Here is a 23,483-nt window from a genome sequence, read left to right on the forward strand (position 1 = left end):
AAAAAAAAACATTATAGCAGTCATGAGGTGTGGCAGCTTAACAAGACTGTCTGAAAAGGTGGACAGTAAGCAAGTGAAAAAACCAAAAGATCACAGGAAGACAATAGGTTATAGCAATAAATTCCAAGTACTCATAAATGGTTTCTGGCAGTTTATAGTAGTCAGTTTAAAGTACTCAGAAATTGCACAGTTGCACACTTTGTTAGTCATTTTAAGGTATGACAGAAAGCCTTTTTTTTTCTGCTTTCCAGGCTGGAGGTAGATATGGGTTTGACATTAAAAGCTAGATATTAAAGAACTCAGGAGATATGTAAGTATGTTAGAAACATGGAAAGCAGGAAATATTAGCACACAGCAAATCCCAGTCTTCTAAAGCCACAAACAGATCTGGGTTTAGGATTTTCACCATGAATATTGATGAGTTATATCTGCATAAATTTGATCCTAGCACCAGATTAATGTGACTATAATAGGTACTCTAAAAACCAGATTTGGTTGCACCATTCAGAAACCAGAACTTGCTATCTCTGTACTAGGATAAATACTTTAATAATCCAAAAACGCTAATGCAAAGACCATCTTTGAAGCATAGATGCTTAAATCGTCTCAGGCACAAGTCCCAAAATGTGTATTTCTTAAGTTTTTGCTTGCATCATTTTTATTTGGAACATTTTCCTTTATAGAGATTGCAGGAAATTAAAGCATTGAAGATAAGATCCACTATATCCAAATTATGTCCTTTACATCAAGAGGGTTAGGTTCAAAGGGACTTCTGTGAGTAATAATACTTTACTCTTTAGAAAACTGCATGATTGATACATGCATAAAATTACACACATACATACTGTATGGTGTGCTTTTACATGCATAGGGGAGAGGCCTTTCAGGAGATGGATTTTGGGCAGGGTTGAGACTTAAGTGCATACTTTTTTATTTTAAAAAGTATATTCATAAATTCTATTGGCAAAGTATGCACATCAAATAGCAGGTTCAATTGTGTGTGCATAGTTTTTCTGGGGTAAGTTTCAAAGCAATCTTATGTATCTAAGGCCTGGATTTATCAAAATGCACTATATATCGCATGTGATAGAAAAAGGGGTGTGTTTTATGGTAATAGGCAGTTTATTGCAATAATACCTATGTGAAGAGCTAAGTTACTGAAATTGCAATAACTTTTTTGCACTGAGATAAGTGCCAGAATTGTGGTATTTCCTACATACAACCACTTGGGGGACCATGATGAGAGAGAGAGAGAGAGAGAGAGAGTAAAAGAGAGAGAGAGAGACTAGCCATAATGTCCTCACCCTAGATAGGTATTTATGGGAGGCCCAGCTAGTAACTTAAGGTGAGGTTTAGGTATTAGTGTAGGGGGTTAGGGGCCACTTTGACATTCAAAGTAAGACATACGAACAGAACAGTGCTCTCTTGTGAAGATTTAATGACCTTCGGAGTGAGGAAACTCACTCAAAGATGAGTTTTGTGCAATGTTCTCTCAACCTGGTTTGATGTTACCCAGATAGAGAGTCCATAAAGCTAGGTTGAGAGAACATTGCACAAATCTCATCTTTGAGTGAGTTTCCTAATTATCTAAGAACATTTTATTATAATTTTTTTTTTTTTTACAGAAAGGATGATGGATGTATAGAACAGCCTTCCTATCAGAAGTCAAGAAAACATGGGACAAGTACTGAGGGAGAGAAAGAAACTATAAAGCTGAGTAAGAGATGTGGATGGACCATATGTTATTTATTTGCAGTCTATCCAAACAACACTAGTTCTGGTCTGTATAGTATTAGAGTCTAATACCTTTAATTGTAAGAATTAAAACCCGTAGACAGTCTTAGTGACTGAGTCAAATACCAACATGCCACAGGAAGCAAAAGGTAAACGTGGAGTTAGTAACAACAATCATAAGAAAGGAAGCAAAAAGGCTTTTCCTTCAAAGGGATCTAGGGCAAGCATAAGTAGTATTATTGATGATACCAGTGAGAATAACAGGAATCCCCTGACAAAGATAAAGAGATATTTTTAGAAGGGGGAAATCATATGCAGGGTAACGCAAGAAGAATCTCAAGCTGGAAGAACATCTGCTGCCTGCTCCAACTCTCATCTAATGTAGTATAGAGGCAGGAGAAGGCAGAATCAGTGGAGGTGGCATCAGCGGTGGAGAGGTGAAGACATTAGGAATGGAGCACCCAAAAGCTGCAAAGGACTCCCCACTGATTCCTCTTGAGCAGTATCTGCAGTAGATACTTGATGAAAGTACTACTTAAGATGAATCATGTTACTGAAGTTCTAATAGCTCTGGAGAGTTTAGGGAGTCTAATTACTAGTATGCTATCCTCTAGTGAGCAGCCACAGGAGGAATAAAGTGATATTGCCCAAGCAAAGAGCATACCCCAGGAAGAGCAGGTAGTAGAGAGTGTGAGAGATGCCCCTGTCCTTTTCTCTCCCAGTATGCCCTCAATTCCAATCCCAGCAGCAGCACCTAAGAATTCAGAGAGTGAGAGGAGATCCTGCAAGATATCAGAGGTATGGGGATAGTTTAGAGTTAGGGAAGACCAGTGTTTTCCAGAATGCATTCAATTGTTGTAAGGCCAACAATAGAGGAAAAATACTAGAACATCTTATAAACAGTAGCAGGCATCAATATTTTAAAAAACGATTACCCTCTGGTGTTGGTTTCAGAGGAGGCTACCAGAATTAGCCTGAGGACCCTGTCCACCACTCAAAGCAGCAAAAGCACTAGTGAAAAGTGAAAAGTCTGTTTCCAAAGCTTATACCCCAACCCCTTTGTAAGGAACTACAGAGTTTCAAACAACTGGCCTTTTGTAATAAGGGTCTGAACCCCTGCTGGGGGAGCTGTGATTGCTCATGAAGAATTGGGGAAGGGAGGGTTTAGTAGCTTCACAGGTACTGTGGAAAGGACTTGGCCCAGCCAGAGTAGCCTGCAAGGAACCAATAATTTAAACTAACTAAGGATTAAAAAAATGATCCACTCTTCATACTTGGGAACTTTTGATTTCCAGATGACCTATGATTGTCGTGCATTAGCAGGGGGAGTTGAGAGGGGTTGATACTCAAACTTTCCTCTTTCTTTTTCTCTCTCTTGTACACACAGACACACAAACACGCTTACACTCTCTCAGACACAGAAACATGTTCCCTGTCTCATACACACATGCTCTAAGAATATAAAAGCAAAAGAAATTCCCATACTGGGTCAGACCAAGGGTCCATCAAGCCCAGCATCCTGTTTCCAACAGTGGCCAATCCAGGCTACAAGTACCTAGCAAGTACCCAAAAACAAGTAGATCCCATCCTACTGATGCCAGTAATAGCAGTGGCTATTTTCTAGGGATGTGAATCGGGCTTCGGACGACTGAAAATATCGGACGATATTTTCAAAATCGTCAGAAATTGAGGGCTCCCCCAAAATGATAGGAAAACCCCATGATATTGATCATGGGGGTTCTCTTATTGTTTTGGGGGAGGGCAGAAAAAAAAAATAACCCCTAAACCCACCCCGACCCTTTAAAACTAATACCTTAGCTTCCCCCACCCTCCCGACCCCCCCAAAAACTTTTTACAGGTACCTGGTGGTCCAGTGGGGGTCCCTGGAGCGATCTCGCGCTCCCGGGCCGTCGGCTGCCACTAATCAAAATGGCGCCGATGGCCCTTTGCCCTTACCATGTGACAGGGTATCCGTGCCATTGGCTAGACCCTGTCACATGGTAGGAGCACTGGATGGCCGGTGCCATCTTGTGCTCCTACCATGTGACAGGGGCTGACCAATGGCACCAGTAGCCCCTGTGACATAGTAAGGGCAAAGGCTATCGGCGCCATTTTGAATACTGGCAGCCGACGGTCTGAGTGCAGGAGGTCGCTCCCGGACCCCCGCTGGACTTTTGGCAAGTCTTGTGGGGGTCAGGAGGGTCCCCCAAGACTTGCCAAAAGCCCCTGGTGGTCCAGCGGGGGTCCGGGAGCGATCTCCTGTACTCGGGCCATCGGCTGCCAGTAATCAAAATGGCACCTTTGCCCTTACTATGTCACAGGGGCTACCGGTGCCATTGGTCAGCCCCTGTCACATGGTAGGAGCACAAGATGGCGCGGGCCATCCAGTGCTCCTACCATGTGACAGGGTCCGGCCAATGATTACCTCACTTGTTGTATTCCTTTCTATATCATTTATAAATATGTTGAAAAGCACAGGTCCTAGTACAGATCCCTGAGGCACTCCACTGTTTATCTTTTTCCACTGAGAAAATTGACAAATTAATCCTACTCTTTGTTTCTTGTCTTTTTACCTGTTCGCAATCCACGAAAGGACATCTCCTCCTATCCTATGACTTTTTTAGTTTTCTTAGAAGCCTCTCATGAGGGACTTTGTCAAATACCTTCTGGAAATCCAAATACACCACATCTACTGGTTCAACTTTATCCTCATGCTTATTTACCACTTCAAAAAAATGAAGCAGATTTGTGAAGCAAGACTTCCCTTGGGTAAATCCATTCTGACTGTGTTCCATTAAACCATGTCTTTCTATATGCTCTATGATTTTGATCTTTAGAATAGTTTCTACTATTTTTCCAGGCACTGAAGTCAGGCTCACTTGTCTATACTTTCTCAGCATGCGCATGTTATAAAATTGGCACATCCATGTGTGTGCGTTGGGTATTGTGCATACATGGACGTGTGACCGCTCCTTTTAAAATCAACCCCCTTGTTGGCTAAGTCATATGGCTAACTGAATACCAGAGTTAGCCGGTTAACTTAGCCAGCTATCTCAACTCCTCCCAGGTATGCCTCCAGAACGCCCACAATTTATCCGGATAAATTCTAGCCACCTAACTGATTAGACAGCTAGAATTTAGCCAGATTAAAGGCTGAATATATCTAAGTTATTTAAAGGTTCAGTTGTCCACTTAAATGGCTTTTGAACATTGACCTCCTTAATTTGAATAACTGGATACAATCCCACAAAACTAAAACAGGTTCAAAATTCCCTCACTCTTCTCTGAGCAGGAGGAATCCTACTCACTCTCTACTCTAACCCTAAGGCCTTCGGGGCAGCATCATAATTAGAAAATTATTTCACTGGAGCTTTCCTAAACAAAGAGTTACCCTTTAGGTTGAGGGAGGGTGTTCAGTCTAATAGGCTACCAAAAACCCTTTTCTTCAGCTTAGAATCTTCCCTATTCTTTGCTTCAGAAATCTTTGGATGTTTCACAAGCCATGTTTGACTTTCAGGACCCACAAGATAACACCTAATAGATGCCAGGGAGCATTTTATATAGACTACCCCCCCCCCCTCCCCTTTGTTCATTCCCTTGGTGGAAAATTACCTCCTCTATCATTTCAACTTTTTACAGCACCAACTCTCTATCCCCTTTTGTACCCTTCCCTAATAGAGAGGATGATTGAAAAGCATACAGTCCTACATTTTGCATGGGTTCTGAAGAATGGCCTCATCCCCCTTAGTACCCTTCCTTACCGAGGAAGCTTGCAAAGGGCAAGAGTTCTGCATTTACTCACAACTTCCTGAACTTTGGATGAACTCTCTTTAAACCTGAGAGCAGGAAACCTCCAAAAACCTTCTAGAAGTATTTAATGACCCTAGGTAGAGTTACATATATATAGTAATCCATCTTGGGGGGCCATCACCAATTGCATGAATGGAAAGGTGGCCACGGTTCAAAAGATTTGTTCACCCCTGCCATAGCATATGTATTCTTAGTTGCATTATAAAGAGGCATGTTTAGGTTGGGACAGTAAAGTAGCACATGTACATGTGATATTCAACTTGCTTTTTCCCTCTACATTCCACAGAAACTGCTCTCACCAGTGTCTCCAGTGACCTTTTCATGGCCAAGGGCCTTTTCTTGATCTTCATCCTCCTTGATCTCTCTGCTGCTTTCTGGCACTGTTGATCACTCAACGCACAATTAAACTCTGGAATTTGTTGCCAGAGGATGAGGTTAGTGCAGTTAGTATAGCTGTGTTTAAAAAAGGATTGGATAAGTTATTGGAGGAGAAGTCCATTACCTGCTATTAAGTTCGCTTAGAGAATAGCCACTGCCCTTAGCAATGGTAACGTGGAATAGACTTAGTTTTTGGGCACTTGCCAGGTTCTTATGGCCTGGATTGGCCACTGTTGGAAACAGGATGCTGGGCTTGATGGACCCTTGGTCTGACCCAGTATGGCATTTTCTTATGTTCTTATGGCATTTTCTTATGTTCTTATGTTCATGGAGTGCCCCCTAGTCCTTCTATTATCTGGAAGAGAAAATAACCGATTCACATTAACCCATCTGTCCCTCTAATGATATTATAGATCTCTATCATATCCCCTTCAGCCGTCTCTACTCTAAACTGAACAACCCTAACATCTTTAGCCTTTCCTCATAGGGGAGCTGTTCTATCCCCTTTATCATTTTGGTTGCCCTTTTCTGTACCTTCTCTAGTGCAACTATATATTTTTTTAGATGCAGCTTAGTGACTACAGCAGTCATAAAAACAAACAGAATGTTAGGAATTATTAGGAAGGGAATGGTGAATAAATGGAAAATGTCATAATGCCTCTGTATTGCCTCAAGGTGAGACCATACTGAAGGAACATTCCAATAGGTGAACTAGGCAGTCGCCTAGGGTGCCAGCCATTAAGGAGTGGCAAAGAGCAGTCATCTGGGGCCGTGAGTGGAACCCATCCCACTCACAGCTGAGAGGAGTAGAGACTCAGAAGACCACAAGTGGTGCCTTTGCTTGTGTGTGTGTGTGTGTGAGTGATTGTGTGTGTAAGGGAGATCAAGGGATTGTGTGTGTAAGGGAGTGCAATGGTGTTAGTGAGAGAGAGGGAGAGAGCCTCTGTAAGGGTGCATGTGTGAAGGAGACAAAGAACCTAAGTGTGTGTAAGAGATAGGGCCTGTCTGAGTGAATGAGGTCAGGGCTGGACTCAGGTCTGGAACGGGGGTGGGGGTGGGAGGATGCAAGGCAGAAGGTTCACCTAGGGTGCCTAATACCCTTGTGCTGGCCCTGACAGAGGAATTAAGACATTCTCCATTTTATTCACTATTTCCTTCCTAATAATTCCTACCATTCTGTTTGCTTTTATGATCACCATAGCACAGTAAGCCGACAATTTCAATGTATTATCCACTATGATGCCTAGATCTTTTTCCTGGGTGGTAACTCCTAATATGGAACATTGTGTAACTAAAACTTGAATTATTTTTCCCTATATGCATTACCTTGCACTTGTCCACATTAAATTTCATCTGCCATTTAGATGCCTAATCTTCCAGTCTTGTAAGGTTCAATTGCAATTTTATCACAATCCACTTGTAATTTAACTACTCTGAATAATTTTGTATCATTTGCAAATTTGATCACCTCACTCATCATATCCCTTTCCAGATTATCAGTTCAAATACACTCCACTATTTACAGCAAAAATTGACCATTTAATTCTACTCTGTGTTTCCTGTCTTTTAACCGGTTTGCAATCCACAACTTTTAGTTTTCTTAGAAGCCTCTCATGAGGGACTTTGTCAAACACCTTCTGAAAATCCAAATATTCATTATCTATTGGCTCACCTTTATCCATATGTCTAGTAACACATTCAAAAAATATAGCAGATTTGTGAGGCAAGACTTCCCTTGGGTAAATCCTTGCTGGCTATGTTTCATTAAACCATTTCTTTCTATATGTTCTATGATTTTGTTCTTTAGAATAATTTCCACTATTTTTCCTGGCACTGAAGTCAGGCTCACCAGTCTATAGTTTCTCAGATCACCCCTCAAGTCCTTTTTATATATCAGGGTTACACTGGTCACCCTCCAGTCTTCAGGTACAATGGCTAATTTTAATGATAGGTTACAAAGTTTTACTAATAGATCTGAAATTTCATTTTTGAGTTCTTTAAGAACCCTGGGATCTATATCATCTAGTCCAGGTGAATTGCTAGTCTTTAATTTGTCAATCTGGCCTACAACATCTTGCAGATTCACTGTGATTTGGTTCAATTCTCCTTCAACAAGCCTCTCTAATGTCTGTGTAAGCACCCTTTCTAACCGCTCCTTACACCATCCCCTTTGGGGGAGTGTCACCTCCCATCATCGCTCAACATCATCTGCCATCCTTCCCAATCCCTCCTTTATCAAGAAGGATCTTGCAATATGCAAAGCTCTAAAGTGGCAGAATTCTTTGTCCTTCATATAAACTCAGAGAGCAGAAACCCTCCAGAAAATGCTTGGTGACATTAGCCAGGGTTATGCATGTTTTTAACATCCTTTACACTAAGAAATATTTTCTTATGTTACCCCTGAGTCTATCCCTTTGAATCTCATATCATGGTCTGTTGCTCTAGAAGAGGGGTGGTGAACTCTGGTCCTTGAGATCCACAAACAGGCCAGATTTTCAGGATATTCACGATGAATTTGCATTAGATAGATTTGTACACACTGCCTCCAGTGTATGCAAATTATCTCATGGATATTCATTATGGATATCCTGAAAACCTGGCCTGTTTGTGACTCTTGAGGACTGGAGTTAGCCACCCCTTCTCTAGAGCATCCTTTCCACTGAGAAATGCTTTCTTCTTATGCTTCACAATTGGCACTATATTTATACAGATACAGTACTGATTGTTAGTTCTATTTTGCAAATTCTGATATGTGAAAAAAAGAATTCTAATATATGTTGCACGCATCACACAGGATCTAATTATTAAAACACCGTTACCACACTTTCAAATTTAACTTAAACACCTACTGCAGCATTTTCCAAAATATAATTAAGGCATTCACATCATTTTACATTAAGATCAAATAGTCAAGTTCAAGCTAAATAAATTCCCTGAATATCATCTACATTTAGGATAAGACTCAAGGAATTAATGTTCTATAACAACAAATATTTCAAGGACTGCATATTTACTGTATTTGGATGGCTGTGAGACAGACATGTACTTAGCTATTTATAGCTGTTGATGGTGTTGCGCCCCTGTCCGTGCCTCACACGGACAGGGCCTTACCTCCATGGCCTTGTGCCGCTGCTGATGCTGCTCTTTGAGGCCTGGTGAGCCGCTGCTGAAGCCTGACTCCTGCGGCTAGTGCCGCCTTCAGGTCTGGCCCCTCAACTTGGCAGGGCCGCCGCCGATGTCGCCTGCCTCTGGGCCCTCCCCCTGCATGGCTGAGATGCCGCCAACATGGCCTGCTTCCTCCCGCTCTGCAGGGCCGCTCTCCAAGGTCCTGCAAGCCTACCTCTGGCCTCCCTTTAGGCGCTAGTGCGCCCCTCTTCAATCCTTTTAAAGGGCCAGCAACAGGAAGTGGCCACGGCCCCACCGAAGCCCCAGTCTCCGCCTACTTCCTGGATTGGTCCTATAAGAAGGCCTCGCTCCATTCCTCCAGCATCTTCGCATCTATCCAGATGCTCCTGAAGAAGTTTCTTCAGTCTGATGCCTGTTCCATGTCCTGATGTCCAGTTCATGTCTTGATGTCTGTGACTCTTCAGCCTGATGCCTGTTCCAAGTCCGGATGTCCATGAGTCCAGATCCTTATGCCGTTCCAAGTACGGATGTCTGTGAGCTCAGATCCTGATGCTGTTCCAAGTCCGGATGCCCGTGAATCCAGATCCTGATGCTGTTCCAAGTCCGGATGTCTGTGAGTCCAGATCCTGATGCTGTTCCAAGTCCGGATGTCCATGAGTCCAGATCCTGATGCTGTTCCAAGTCTGGATGTCCATGAGCTCAGATCTTGATGCTATTCCAAGTCCGGTTGTTTGTGTTATTGTTTGTAAGGATTTGGGTGGACCCCTGGATTCTGTGGCTGCTGACCACGCCCATGGGGGAAGTCCTGTGAGGGGCAACAGGTCAGGCTCAGCTTTTGGACACACACACAGTTAGATTTTTTATTAAACAGTATTGAGGAGCCACCAGAGGTGGCAGTAGTGAGCAGGAATGTAGCCTGGCTGGGCTTGTAGTCCCTCAGGCTCTGGAACAGCGATCCCACAATGGCTGTGCTGTAATGGAGAGAAACTGAGATCATGAGTACAAGCAATATATGCAGGATTCAGGAATAGAGCCTCGTTGGTATAGTACTCACACAGCGGTCTCTCGGACGCCCCTGAGGTTCACGCCAAAGAAGGTACTTGAAGCAGGGCCGCGCAGCATGCGCACCCTAAGGCAACTGAACAGCATGGCAGGAGGCAACATTCCAAGCCAGACCGGGGATGCCGGAGAGGACGGCAGGCAGACGCCGCAGCAGCCAAACGTCCGTCAACCGCAGGAGGAATCACCAGAGAGTAAGGAAGGCAGAGTGGAGACGTTGGGAAGTGACAGTCGTAACAGTTCGTGAGTCCATATCCTGATGCTGTTCCTAGTCCGGATGTCTGTGAGCTTAGATCTTGATGCTGTTCCAAGTCTGGATGTCCATGAGTCTAGATCCTGTTCCATGTTCCAAGATGTTCCTTGTTCCAAGATGTTCCCTTTTCCAAGATTTTCCTAGTCCTGCAGTGTGTTCCATGTTCCAAGATGTTCCATGTTTCAAGATGTTCCTAGCAATCCATCCCATGTTCCAAGATGTTCCTTGTTCCAAGATGTTCCTAGTCCTGCAATCCATCCGTTCCAAGATGTTCCTTGTTCCAAGATGTTCCATGATCCATGTTCCAAGGTGTTCCCTGTTCCAAGATGTCTGTGGCTCCTAGTCCAGAGATGTTCCTTGTTCCCTTCCTGATGTCATCCCGGTTCTAATGTTCCAGGTTCTGAAGAACCCATTCCTTCGGAGATTCCCTGTTTTTAAATCTGAGGTTGGTCCTCGAGTGCTAAGGGCCAAGCCTTATCTCCTTGTATCCTGTTCCGACTCTGGAGGCCCCGAGGGGTTGCTTCGCTCCTGTGCTAAGAGACTTCCTGAGCTCGCCCCGCTCCCCTCGTGGTCCGCGACCAGCCTCTCGGCTGTATAGGGCACGTAGGAGACTGTGTGGTCCGCGACCAGCCCCACGTGCTGTGTAGGGCACCTGAGGGTCTTGCTCATCCTTGCCTATGTCCTTGTTCCTTGCCTGAGTCTTCAGTGTGGTCCACGACCAGCCCCTTGTGGTGTGTAGGGTGCCTGAGGGACTCGCCTTCCATGTCTACAAGTCTCCATCCAAGTCTCCACGTCTCCCAGTCTCCGTCCAAGTCTTCACGTCTCCCAGTCCACGTCCAAGTCGCCATGTCTCCAAATTTACTTCCAAGTCTCCACATCTCCAATTCTGTGCCAAGAGTCCCAAGCTCCATGCCAGGACCCCTGAGTCCCAAGCTCCAAGTTCTTCTTTGACTTTTTGTGCTCTAAGCTTTCCTTGAACTGTCCTATGTTCCAAGCTCCTAGTCCTAGCCAGATATCTACATCCAGCTCCTAGTCCTAGCCAGATATCTACATCCAGCTTTGCTCTGGTGCCGCCCATCCTGCACACATACCTCACCATGGGTGTGACTCAGGTCCCTACCTGAGCTGCTCTATAGCCCAAGGGCTCCGCTCTCCTATGAGCTAAGTGATGCGTGCTGAGCCCGCTCCATCGGTCCTTGAAGGCTGCGCTCGCTTCAGTTGGGTCTGGTCCATTGGTAGTATGAGTTGGACATCATTGACATAGATGTAGGTTTTGCTGTGCTAGGTATACACTGAAAAGTACTGGTGGTTGTCCCTGTAGGACCCTGCAGTTCAAGATCCAGGGTGTCAATTAGGTATCAATGATATATAGTATTGTATATTTATTTTTTGTCTCAGAAATAAGTTTGCACTTAGGCCTGCTTCCACTAGTCGTGATATCATGATCTTTTGTCCTATGGTGTCAAAAGGTATTGAGAGATCTGTCTCAGTATTCAAGGAGATCATCCAGTAGGATAATGAGGACTGTATCTGTTCTGTGGTCATGTCTGAATTTGAATTTATAAGCATCCTACTAGTATCTCTTTTCAAGCTAGTCATGTATTTGAGTTTGTTCTACTAGTTTCCCCAGAAATGGGATTTTGGACACGTGATAGTTTTCAGGTTAGTAGGGATCCAAGGTGGCCCTTTTTAGTAATGGCCAAACTGTGGCTTTTTTCAGATCTGTAGGAAACAGTCCCTTGGTGAAGGAGGAGTTTACAATATTGGATGCCCAAGTTATGAGGCTACCACTTGCTTGCTTCAATAACTTGGATGGGCAAGGGTTGAGGATGCAAGTTGTGGGGTGTAGGAGGCCAGAGCTTTTTCAAAATACTCTTTGGCAATTAGGTTAAATAAGTCCCATATCTCTAATGTACTTGTAGATGCTGAGCAATCTTTGTTTTGTTTTAATAGTGCCAATGGAGGCCCTTAATTTTATTCTCGAAGAAGAAGGCAAAGTCATTTGATGTCCATTTAGATTAAGAGATATTGTTTTATTGAAGGGGATGTTGTAGCAGGCCATTTATCATTTCAAATATTTTCTTGGTTGAGTTTGGGCCTTGTTCAATACACTAAGAACAGTATATTTTTTGGCCTTAGTTATGGCCTTGTGGTATGTGGTCATGAGCATGTGGGTAAGAATGACATAGGCAGGCCTAGGAGGGAGGATCTGGATGTTAAATTTAGGATTTTCGGTAGGAAACTGAAATCCAGAACTTACAGGTTTGCAATCTTAGATATGCTCCAAGCTCCACATTCCAAGTGCAGGACCCCAGATTAAGGCTGAGCTTCAATGTGTGGATGAGACAATGTTGCAGAGATGAGGATTTAGATTTGTTAGGAAAATGGGAACATTTTGGGGAAGGAGGAGCCTATTCCAACAGGATGGGCTCCACCTTAGAGTGGAACCAGGCTGCTGGTGCTAACATTTAAAAAGGAGATAAAGAGGCTTTTAAACTAGACCATGGAGGAAAGCTGACAGTTACTCAGAAGAGCATGGTGTAGAGGGATGTATTTTCCAAAGATGCTTACAAAACAGGGAAGTTAAAATATCCCAGTAGAAAGAGGTGGTGTTTAAGGCTGAAGTAGCCCAGATGGATGTAGACAAAGAGCACTCAGATGTGAATCACTAAATCGCCTGTATCATTTGCTAACAATCAGGTTGTGAATACAAATAACAATGAAAGTATAAATTAAAAACATACTTTAAAATGTGTGTATGTGAATGCCAGAAGTCTAAACAGTAAGATTGGTGAGTTAGAATGTACAGCATTATACAAGGATATATAGATTATAGGCATTTCAGAGATGTGGTGGAAGAAGGATAATAAATGGGATGCTGTGATACCAGGGTATAAATTATATTGATGTGATTGGGCAGATCAAATTGGTGAAGGGGTGGCACTATATATAAAACATGGCATAGAGTCAAGCATGATAAAAATTATGCAGGAAAAGGAAACAAAATCCTTATGGATAGAAATTCCATGTATCACAGGTAAGAGTATAGTAGTGGGTGTATTACACCGGCCACCTAGCCAAAATGAAGAAACAGATTGTGAAATGCTAGTTGAAATTATAAAAGCAAATAATTTTGGCAATATAATAATAAGATATTTCAATTATCCTGGTATTGATTTGGTTAATGTCTCATCGAGACATTCTAGAGAGGCTAAGTTTCTATCTGTCATAAATGACTGCTTCATTGAGCAATTGGTCTTGAACTGACAAGAGAGGAAGTTACTTTAGATCTAGTCCTCAGTGGAACACATGACCTGGTAAGAGAGGTTACTGTGGTGGGACCATTAAGAAATAGTGATCAGAATATAATCAAATTTGACATAATCACTGGAGGGAGGACATTAAGTAAAACTAATGCAGTAGCATATAACTTCAAAAAGAAAGACTATGATAGAATGAGGAAATTAGAAAAAAATCTAAAAGGAGCAGTTGCAAAGATTAGTTTGCATGAGGCATGGACATTGTTTAAAAATACAATTTTGGAAGACCAGATAAATGTATTCCTTGCATTAAAAAAGGTTGAAGGAAGACTAAAAGACTGCCCACGTGGCTTAATGGCGAGGTAAAGGAAGCATTTAAAACTAAAAGGGCACCATTCAAAAAAAGGGAAAACAGCCCCAAATGAAGAAAATAGGCAGGCACATAATTACTAGCAAGTTAGAAGTAAAACAATAGTTAGGCCAAGAGAGACTCTGAGACAAAGCTTGCCTGTGAGGCAAAAAATTAATAATACATTCTTTTTCAAATACATTAAAAACAAAAAGCTAGTGAGGATTTCAGTTGGGCACCTAGATGACTGAGGGGCAAAATGTGTGCTCAGGATGACAAAGGAAAAATTAATTAATTCTTTGCCTTGGTCTTTATAGAGGAGGATGTTGGGAACATACCTGCAATTGAAACAATCTTTAATGACAGAGATATTGAGCAACTAAAACATCATGACTATAAAGGATAAGACTGATGACCTAGAGAGTAACAAATCACTTGGACTGGATGGCATTCACCCAAGAGTTCTAAAATAACTAAAACATGAAATTTTTAACCTGTTACTGTTGTATCGGAGGTGGACCCTTGGGCTGAGGCAGGGTTGATGCAACCCGTTGGCAAGGGCCTACGGGTCCCCACCGTCAGCAGGTGGAGTGGGCTGACCTAGAGGCCGCTGGAGCTTCACCTATACCAGCCCTCATTCACTTCGGGTTGAGCCTTTGGGTGTTGGAGCCGGCAGGACTTAGGTGGGCCTCAAGGTTAGTCAGAGATGGATGGTAGTTCAGCCCAGAGACAGCAGCCAGTAGATGGCATAGTCCTATCCTGGACAGGATTCGGTACTGGAACTCAGGCGCCAAAGGAACAATAGGTAACTGGAGGCGCTCAAACAAAAGAAGGCCTAAGCCTTGTAAGTCCATGTCCAGAGGATAGGTGAAGGGAGGCGTCACTGACAGGCGAGGATCTGAGCTGGTGGCAAATGGAAGTTGTGGCAAGCAATGTAGAACCCTGGACTCAGGAAAGTCTATATCATAGTCATTCAAAGCAAGGGTCTGCGCATGGAGAAGGCAAGCGTGGTCAAGGAATGCAATGGTCAGGGCATGGAGAAGGCAGGCGTGGTCAGGCATAGTGGAGGTCTGGGGCTGGAGAGAAGCTGAAGAGTAGTCAGGTGTAGCGGAGGTCCGGGGCTGGAGAGAAGCTGAAGAATAGTCAGGCGCAACGGAAGACCAGGGCTGGCGAAAAGCTGAAGAGTAGTCAGGCGTAGCGGAGGTCCGGGGCTGGAGAGAAGCTGAAGAGTATAGAGGCATAGCGGAGGTCAAATCCAATGAGTCAGTCCAACACATAGACAAAACAGGAACAAGGAGAACAGGAACCGAGAACCACAGGAAATAGGAACACAACGAAGAGACGATACTTGGATCAGCAACGAGTACTCGGAATACGAGGAGACCTGTTGCAAAGGCAATGCTATGGAGTGAGGCCTGAGCTTTTATACGCTGAAGAGTCTGACGTCAGCATCCGGATCCTCAGCCAGGTTCCTGCCGCGGGCCCTTTAAAAGAACTAGAGATGCACGCGTGCGCCTAGAAAGGGACACGGTGCTGGTGGCGGCGTCTCTCCGTGGGCTACGCAGAGAGGCCCGATGAACAGGGACATCTTGGCTGGCAACACCGGGTAGCATGGCAGGGCCGGAGGCACTGGAGGGAACCCGAGGGTGGAACTGGCGGCCTACCGCCACCAGCGAGGAGGAGCCAGGAGCTGGAGTTCGTCTGAAAAGGTGAGAGGGCCCAATTCCTGAAGACTGGAAGGTGGCCAATGTGACACCAGTTTTTAAAAAGGGATCCAGGAGTGATCCAGAAAGTTAAAGACCAGTGAGCCTTATGTTGTTGCTGGGAAAAATAATAGAAGCCATTCTTTAAACCAAAATCAGTGGCCATATAAATAGATATGGCTTAATGGAGAAGAGTTAACATGGTTTTAGCAAGAGGAAGTCTTGTCTTACCAATGTTTTAGAATTTTTTGAAGATGTAGATAAACATGACAGTAGATAAAGATAATCTGATTGATATAGTGTATTTAGATTTTCAGAAGGCATCTGACAAAGTCCCCATGAGAGAGAGACTCATTAGGAAATTACAGGGGATAGGATAGGAGGCAGTATTCTCTTGTGGATTGGTAACTGGATAAAAAGCTGGAAACAGAAGGTAGGATTAAATGTTTAAGTTTTGAAGTACCACAAGAATCGGTACTGGGACTTGTGCTGTTTTACATATTCATAAATGATCTGGAAAACGTAATGATAAGTGAGGTGGTCAAATTTCAGATGACAAAATGATCTAAAAAGGAATGGAAAATAAAACAGAAAATTTCAAGTTGCCTCTATATCAATCTATAATGTGACTGCACATTGAGTACTAAGTGTAGTTCTGGTCACCCCCATCTCAAGAAAGACATAGCAGAACTAGAAAATACACAGAGGAGGTATAAACTCTGCCTTTCCTTGTGTGCTGAAGAGCTGTTGTGACCGAGGATTCAGATGTTATTTTTTGTAGTTGCGGTTTGGGGGAGTGACAGGCTCTTCCAAGGTGTTACTCAAAGTGGAAAGTTTAATATGCCCTCCTCCCAGGTGGGTTTCCAACAAGGAAAAGGGGCCCGCAACCCACCCAACAATGACCCTCCAGAGTAGGGAGTGGAGGCAGGGATAAAAAAAAAAGATCAACCCAATCCTCAAAATAAATCAATTGATAACTTTTATTTCAAGCAACAATTTTTCTTCTTCAATGAATTACTGCATTACTAAACAAAAATACTTTTTCTATATCCATTTTTATCTTTTTATTTATTTATTTATTTATTTATTTATTTATTTATTTATTTAGGGCTTTTTTATACCGACATTCATGATACCAATCATTAGGGATGTGCAGACCAAAAGTTTAAGTTCATAAGTCCATAAGTCGAAAGGGGGTCCCATTTGTGGTCAATATGGACATATGGAGAATTCCATAAGTTGAGTCTATGTCCATATGTGCAAATAAAAATTTAAACCCCTCACCCGCCTTAATCCCCCCCACCCCAAGACTTACCAAAACTCCCTGGTGGTCCAGCGGGGTCAGGACGCCATTCCTGAACTCCTTTGCAAGGAGCACGTGACGTCGGCGACACGTCGGAGTGACACGGCGTCACGTGATTCCCCTCGGGTTTGCTCCCGGACCCCTCGTTGGGCTCAAAAGGCACTTTTGGCCAGCTTGGGGGGGCCTCCTGACCCCCCCAAGCTGGCCAAAAGTGCCTTTTGAGCCCAACGAGGGGTCCGGGAGCGAACCCGAGGGGAATCACGTGACGTCGGCGCCACGTCGGAGTGACGCGGCGTCACGTGATTCCCCTCGGGTTCGCTCCCGGACCCCTTGTTGGGCTCAAAAGGAACTTTTGGCCAGCTTGGGGGGGGCCTCCTGACCCCCCCAAGCTGGCCAAAAGTGCCTTTTGGGCCCAACGAGGGTTCCGGGAGCGAACCCGAGGGGAATCACGTGACGTCGGTGCCACGTCGGAGTGACGCGGCGTCACGTGATTCCCCTCGGGTTCTCTCCCGGACCCCTCGTTGGGCTCAAAAGGAACTTTTGGCCAGCTTGGGGGGCCTCCTGACCCCCCCCCAAGCTGGCCAAAAGTGCCTTTTGGGCCCAACGAGGGTTCCAGGAGCGAACCTGAGGGGAATCACGTGACGTCGGCGCCACGTCGGAGTGACGCGGCGTCACGTGATTCCTCTCGGGTTCGCTCCCGGAACCCTCGTTGGGCCCAAAAGGCACTTTTGGCCAGCTTGGGGGGGTCAGGAGGCCCCCCAAGCTGGCCAAAAGTTCCTTTTGAGCCCAACGAGGGGTCCGGGAGCGAACCCGAGGGGAATCACGTGACGCCGCGTCACTCCGACGTGACACGGACGTCACGTGATTCCCCACGCGTCCGCTCCCGGACCCTCACGGAACTTTTGGCCAGCTTTGGTAAGTCTTGGGGGGGGGGATTAAGGAGGGTGAGGGGTTTAAATTTTTATTTAGATCAACAATCGCAATTTCCAACGTATTCAACATAGCTATGTTGAATAAGTTGGAAATCCGATCGTTTAAGCCTCATCTTTTTTTTAAGTTAAAAAAAAAAAAAAAGTTGTGTTTTCCATTTAAGTTCAAAACGAATGCACACCCCTACCAATCATATCATATCGGTTTACAAGAAACAATGGTGCAAAAAACATTAACATCAACATGAACAATAGGCGAAGAGAGAACAAGTGAACAAAAGTTACAATAAAACAGGGGCACATGAGCTGGGAGGAGGAAGAGCCAGAGACGTGGCTAACTCAGAAATAAATAATATCTAGTCATATATTCAGGATTATCATAAAACATGTACTCAGGACTGGATTATTTCAAATTTATAAATATCATATACTCAGGGCTGTAATAATATCATATATTCCTGACTAAATAGTGTCAGTTCATAAAACTCGGGACTAATTAATGTATAGTCAGAAGCCAAGTCAGGGATGGGTTACGTCGACTGGAAAACCATGGCGAGTTATTATAGTTGGGGCAGTCATAGATCAGGAAAGGCTTGTAGAAATAGCCATGTCTTGAGTTTCTTTCTGAATGTCAGTATGCACGGTTCTAGAATGTTTTTTTTATCCTAGAATGTTACCTCAACAACACCAGAATTTTGGAATTCTCAGAACTACTTGGCTGTGCATATCAGGTAAGTTTTGCTTATTTAATAGACAAGTTCTACCGAAACTTCTACTTTTATGTGTTTATTGTTTTCTAAAATGTTCCAAGAATTAATGCTTTGTGTCTTTTCTGTTTTTCAGCTATGGATAAAGATCTGTATCTCAGATGTCAGTCTCAGGGAAGTATAGTGTTTTCTCTCTGTGTTTTTCTTAATGTCTGTTCTGTTTCTTTTTTTGTTTAACTGTTTCCTTTTCTTTCTCTTTTTCTGTGTCTGCTGGTACTTTACTATCTCTATTTGTTTGGAGCTGCTTGCAGATGCTGCTGGGATTTGAAGCTGGCTAGTGTTGGCAGGAGCTCTTGATTCGATGGTCCTTCTTCCTATTACACTGAGCTTTAAACAAATCAATAAAAAAAACCTCCCTATACCTGAGATTCTTCCGGTAACTAGTGTGAGAGTTCCCTAATACAACTGACTCGATTGGCTTGATGTTATACAGTGGAAATAACTAAAGAAAACAGTAATTAGATCTGCCCTATTCAATAAAAAGGACAGTGAGATCCTGAACTTTCTTCTAGTCTCTCTCATACACTATACTTTTAACTTCTTCAGGATAATTCTATAGACATGGGAACATCTCCAGACTTGCTAGGAGTTTTTGTCATAAAAGAACAACTGTCTTGGTTTTGCAGTCATGATAGAGTATTTACTTTTGTGACTTACTTCCTTTAGCTTTTCTTACTACTTACTTTTTTTTTTTTTTTTTTAAATAAAGCCTTGCCAGTGCCAGGGCTCTAGTGGAAGTTTACAATACATACTAGGGATGTGAATCATTTTTCAACGATTAAAATTATCGTCTGATAATTTTAATATCGTCTTAAATCGTTATAGAACACAATACAATAGAAATTCTAACGATTTATCGTTAAAAATCGTTAAATCGTGTTAGTGCGCACTAACTCCCATTAGTGCGCACTAAGAGAAAATGATACAAATTGACACTTTCCATGTCAGTGAAGGTCAGTTAGGAATGAATATGTATTCCTATTGGCTGGCTGCCCTCTTATCTATTGATGTTACCAAGGTTCCCACTGAGGTGATAGTTGGGGGGATGGGAAATGGAACTGGAAACTCACGAACACCAACAGAAAATGATACAAATTGTTGACACTTCCCAGGTCAGTAAAGGTCACTTAGGAATGAATATGTATTCCTATTAGCTGGCTGTGCTCTTATCTATTGTAGTTACCAAGGTTCCCACTGAGGTAATGGTTGGGGGGATGTGAAATGGAAACAGTTGGAAGCTTGACAAAAAAAGTAATGTGATGATCATCACTCATTGACTCCAGTTTGGGGACAAGGCAGGTCTCCTTTACTGCACACATTGACTCCAGCTTGGGGAAAATGGCAGGTCTCCTTTACTGCACACATTGATTCCAGCTTGGGAATAAGGCAGGTCTCCTTTACTGCACACATTGGGGTAGATTTTCAGAGCCCTGCTCGCCTAAATCCGCCCAAAACCGGGCGGATTTAGGCGAGCAGGGCCCTGCGCGCCGGGAAGCCTATTTTACATAGGCCTCCCGGCGCGCGCAGAGCCCCGGGACTCGCGTAAGTCCCGGGGTTCTCGGAGGGGGGGCGTGTCGGGGGCGTGTCGGGGGGCGGGCCCGGTCGTCGCGGCGTTCCGGGGGCGTGTCGGCAGCGTTTTGGGGGCGGGTACGGGGCGTGGCTACGGCCCGGGGGCGTGGCCGCGCCCTCCGTACCCGCCCCCAGGTCGCGGCCCGGCGCGCAGCAGGCCCGCTGGCGCGCGGGGATTTACGTCTCCCTCCGGGAGGCGTAAATCCCCCGACAAAGGTAAGGGGGGGGTGTAGACAGGGCCGGGCGGGTGGGTTAGGTAGGGGAAGGTGAGGGGAGGGCAAAGGAAAGTTCCCTCCAAGGCCGCTCCGATTTCGGAGCGGCCTTGGAGGGAACGGGGGGAGGCAGCGCGGCTCGGCGCGCGCAGGCTATACAAAATCGATAGCCTTGCGCGCGCCGATCCAGGATTTTAGTGGATACGCGCGGCTGCGCGCGTATCTACTAAAATCCAGCGTACTTTTGTTTGCGCCTGGAGCGCAAACAAAAGTAGGCTGTTCGCGCTCGTCTGAAAATCTACCCCATTGACTCCAGCTTGTGGAAAAGGCAGGTCTCCTTTACAGCACACTGACTCCAGCTTGGGGACAAGGTAGGTCTCCTTTACTGCACCCATTGACTCCAGCTTGGGTACAAGGCAGATCTCCTTTCCTGCACATACTGACTCCAGCTGGGGAAAAGGCAGGTCTCCTTTCCTGCACACATTGACTCCAGCTTGGGGAAAAGGCAGGTCTCCCTTACTGCACACATTGATTCCAGCTTGGGGAAAAGGCAGGTCACCTTTTCTGCACACACTGACACCAGCCTGAGGATAAGACAGGTCTCCTTTACAGCACATTGACTCCAGCTTGGGGAAAAGGCAGGTCTCCTTTCCTGCACACATTGACTCCAGCTTGGGTACAAGGCAGGTCTCCTTTCCTGCACACATTGACTCCAGCTTGGGGAAAAGGCAGGTCTCCTTTACAGCACATTGACCCCAGCTTGGGGAAAAGGCAGGTCTCCTTTACTGCACACATTGATTCCAGCTTGGGGATAAGGCAGGTCTCCTTTACTGCACACATTGACTCCAGCTTGTGGACAAGGCAGATCTCCTTTACTGCACACACTGACTCCAGCTGGGGAAAAGTCAGGTCTCCTTTCCTGCACACATTGACTCCAGCTTGTGGAAAAGGCAGGTCTCCTTTCCTGCACATATTGACTCCAGCGTGTGGAAAAGGCAGGTCTCCTTTACTCCACACATTGACTCCAGCTTGTGGAAAAGGCAGATCTCCTTTACTGCACACATTGATTCCAGCTTGGGGAAAAGGCAGGTATCCTTTACTGCACACACTGACTCCAGCTTGTGGACAAGGCAGATCTCCTTTACTGCACATACTGACTCCAGCTGGGGAAAAGGCAGGTCTCCTTTCCTGCACACATTGACTCCAGCTTGGGGAAAAGGCAGGTCTCCTTTACTGCACACATTGATTCCAGCTTGGGGAAAAGGCAGGTCACCTTTTCTGCACACACTGACTCCAGCCTGGGGATAAGACAGGTCTCCTTTACAGCACATTGACTCCAGCTTGGGGAAAAGGCAGGTCTCCTTTCCTGCACACATTGACTCCAGCTTGGGTACAAGGCAGGTCTCCTTTCCTGCACACATTGACTCCAGCTTGGGGAAAAGGCAGGTCTCCTTTACAGCACATTGACTCCAGCTTGGGGAAAAGGCAGGTCTCCTTTACTGCACACATTGTTTCCAGCTTGGGGATAAGGCAGGTCTCCTTTACTGCACACATTGACTCCAGCTTGTGGACAAGGCAGATCTCCTTTACTGCACACACTGACTCCAGCTGGTGAAAAGGCAGGTCTCCTTTCCTGCACACATTGACTCCAGCTTGTGGAAAAGGCAGGTCTCCTTTACTGCACACATTGATTCCAGATTGGGGAAAAGGCAGGTATCCTTTACTGCACACATTGATTCCAGCTTGGGGAAAAGGCAGGTCACCTTTTCTGCACACATTGACTCCAGCCTGGGGATAAGACAGGTCTCCTTTACAGCACATTGACTCCAGCTTGTGGACAAGGCAGATCTCCTTTACTGCACACACTGTGATGCAGGAAGATCACAACACTCCTGGTATTAATAGGGATAGGGCACTGTGTGCAGGAAGATCACAACACTCCTGGTATTAATAGGGATAGGTCACTGTGTACATGAAGATCACAACACCCCTGGTGCCAGGGTTAGGGCACTGTGTGCAGGAAGATCACAACACCCCTGGTATCAGGGTTAGGGCACAAGTTCTAGTCACATTGACTGATCACATTACTTTTTTTGTCAAGCTACCAACTGTTTCCATTTCCCATCCCCCATATACTGTCAGTGGGAACCTTGGTAACATGAATAAATAAGAGGGTAGCCAATAGGAATACATATTCATTCCTAAACTGACCTTAACTGACCTGAAAAGTGTCAAATTGTATCATTTTCTGTTAGTGCGCACTAACTCCCGGTTAGTGCGCACTAACTCCGATTAGTGTGCACTAATCGGAAAAAACGATTTTTAACGATTTTTTAACTAAAAAATCGTGCCAAACACGATTTTCTTCTGCCAGACGATTTCGATCGTTAAGACGATAGGGCACACGATTCACATCCCTAATACATACCACTATGATACAGTACTTGTAATCCTTAAAAAAAAAAAAAAAGAAGTGTTGTATTCACTGAAGGTATTTCTGCTCTCCGTAAAGGTCAGCATTCACACTCTGGTAACTAGGTAGCAATTACCCTGTAACTACTGAATTCAAGTTCATCAGTATCTATTAACATCTGTCACTAAATTCCTGTGGGTCAGCTGTATTTACAATTAATTTGTACTATCCCCGACCTTACCTTGACGGGATACCTCAATTGAAATTCATTGTATTATACTTTCACATACATTCACTCTATCTCTAAACACTGTCCTTGTTAATTAGAAATGTTTTTCTGTATTATTTTTTGAGAGGTGCCACAGTGAAGCTCTCCCTCTCTGACTAAAGTTCTCTGGTTTTACTCATCTAAATTCTAATCTGTCATTCTACTTCTTATTTCTAAAATTACAGTTCTTGCTGGTGTCATTGTTCTAAAAAGTCCTTGGGTTGGATGGTAGTCCTATTAAACACCCTTCTATGAGCTATTTCATTGTTTTTTACTGATGTTACCTGGGTTAAGCACTTTTTTTTTAATTTTATATATATATTTTACAAATATAAAACACAAAATTCTTG

The sequence above is a fragment of the Rhinatrema bivittatum genome, chromosome 1 (assembly GCF_901001135.1).
Source record: "Rhinatrema bivittatum chromosome 1, aRhiBiv1.1, whole genome shotgun sequence".
NCBI classification, from domain to species: Eukaryota; Metazoa; Chordata; class Amphibia; order Gymnophiona; family Rhinatrematidae; genus Rhinatrema; species Rhinatrema bivittatum.